The following is a 2,485-nucleotide window of genomic DNA, read 5'->3' as shown; positions in this document are numbered from 1 at the left end:
TGACTAAGCCAATCTGGGAGAGAAAACAAAAAGGGTTCAACATATGTGGACAGTACTGAAGAATACCTGAAAGTTTAGAAATATCATATGTGTGCAAATAAGTTTTAAAGTGTATTTTTTTTTTGTGCAACATAAAAACTGCAATTTAAAACTCAAACGTTATCCTCTCTTTTGTCATTTTATGGTAAATATGCCGTAGTGTTAAACAAAAATATAACCTAGAAATGCTTTGTTTGAAAATGGCAAGCAAGAAGAATTTATTCATCACTTCCTTCAGTATGAGTTCCATGAAGGAAAAATTGCTGAAAAAAGAGCATGTTCATCATTTGCTCAGTTTTTTTTTAGTTTTTTTTTATAATAATAAAATTAATATTGTCATTTAAAATACCACTCATTACAGCATTTATTGTAAAATGACCAAAGAGCGGGAGAATGTTTATGCATTACACGAAACACTTTAAAACATATTTGTACACCTAATAACAGTCAGCAGCAGCACATTGTTATGGTGAATACTCAAAAAAACAAAATGCTTTTAACATTGTGCTAACACTGGCTCTCTGTGTACTACCACAGTTTATATCACATGCTTTGTAGTCTGTATGATTGAATTAAATCCTGATCCTAATTAGCTGCATTGCAAATTAGAGGCTGGTCCTCTAAACATCCTCTGTGTCATCCTTAAAGGTCTTCCATTGATTCGATATGATCATGGGAGAGGCTACAATGTAATTACCGCTTGAGGCCAGTTTAACCTTCAAAGTAAATACCGAGAAACAAACAGGCCGTGTTATAAATGTCATGAACTTTGAGGTTCTCGGGAGCAACTTGTACCTCAGCCTTATTAAGCTCTGTCAAACAAAGCGACATATGAGTTGATGTTTTCACAGCTCTGTCTATTACACAGCCTTGCACTGGAGATTTTGAGAAATGTCAGTGCATTGCAGCTGTGTACAGCATTTAAATGGGTGGCTTTATGTGTACAACGTAATGTTTGCAGGACCAAGGGACAAGTAAAAACTACAACACTGTAACACAACAGCTAATGTCTATATATAAACCTCATGGCACTATAGGAAGTATGGTAGTGATTTGTTTTAAGTGGATGCTATAACGGCATTATAATATTACCCAAAAGCAAAAACCTGGTACACACTTAACTATACATCACAATTTGGGACAAGTGCATAAAAATTAATTTCTATTTGAAATAGCTTAGTACAATGCTGCGCATAAGTTAGAGATATCTCTTCATTAATTTAAAGTCCAGTACAAAGTATTCAGTATTCAGTATAAAAGCAGAAAATGAAATTGAACCGAAGCTTCAGCAGCAAAATATAATAAAACATTTTTCCATGATTAGACTGTCTGTTTTTTCCCTTCATTAAAAACATTGTGCAGTGATATTTTTCTACAAGGATGTGTTCTTTTTTGTTGTATTTTTCTTTTTCTCAGTAACAGCTTGTTAGGAGCTCCACGTCTGTATAGTCCCATAGCACTTAGTTCTTATTTCACAGTGGAAGGATATTAGGAGACCCATTTTCTTTATATATTTTAAGTTAAATAAGTGGAAGGTATAAATGTACCTTTAAAACGTAACTGTACCAGTTGTGTTCCCTGAAAGTATATTCTCTTCTCGAAAAGGAGTTGTAAGATTTCATTATAGAATTGTGTAAAATAAAATAACAAAATAAAAGTCCTGGAGTAGAAATGTAGTGTATGAAATCAACACAGCTTTAAAATCTACAATAATTATGAAAGTACTTATATGTACCTTTTAGGGTACCACCACATTGACAGCAAAACTTACCGCCACAGTGACGGATTTAGTGAGTTTTCCGTTTGCAAAAAGTCATGTTTCCTAGCCCAGTCAGAACTTCAGCTTGTCAGACTTTATGGTGTTGTACTTATCAGACAAAATGGACTGTGAGTGAAGAAACCGTCATGGCTGATCAGTGTATTACATTCATTATCAGTCAAGAGAGATAGGCCAAGATAAAATCTGGATAACGTCTCGTAGGTAAATGTCAACTGAGATTTCTAAAAGTGCTTTTCTGTTCTCCAAAGACAGAGTGTTACGGTGTTGAGTATTTGAACTAGACAAAAAAAATAAAAATAAAACAATCAGCTGTTTCAAAGCAAAAGCCATGGAAAGGGAGATGTAAAAGAAGGGCAAGGGATCTCTCTTTGTCTGAATCAAATGATCTGTGACTTTGTTGCTGTCAGGTGTCAGATTCGTTAGAATCACTGTAATCATGAGACTCATAACTAATCTTTCCTTTCTGCCGCATCAGGAAGAGATTCTATGGAAATATAAACCCTACTCTGGATGTTCCAGCCTCAAGGTAAGCTTGTGGCACACAAAGCATATTGTTTGCCCTGGGGATAAAGTCAGTTGCACAAAAAAAGACTTACAACATCTCAATGCAGTGCAGTTGTCCAAGCTACTAGAAATGAATCATGTAGACATCATTGCTGTAGGGCT

This window comes from Hoplias malabaricus, chromosome 6, assembly GCF_029633855.1.
Source record: "Hoplias malabaricus isolate fHopMal1 chromosome 6, fHopMal1.hap1, whole genome shotgun sequence".
Classification (NCBI taxonomy): Eukaryota; Metazoa; Chordata; class Actinopteri; order Characiformes; family Erythrinidae; genus Hoplias; species Hoplias malabaricus.
Note: the sequence above shows the minus strand (reverse complement) of the source record.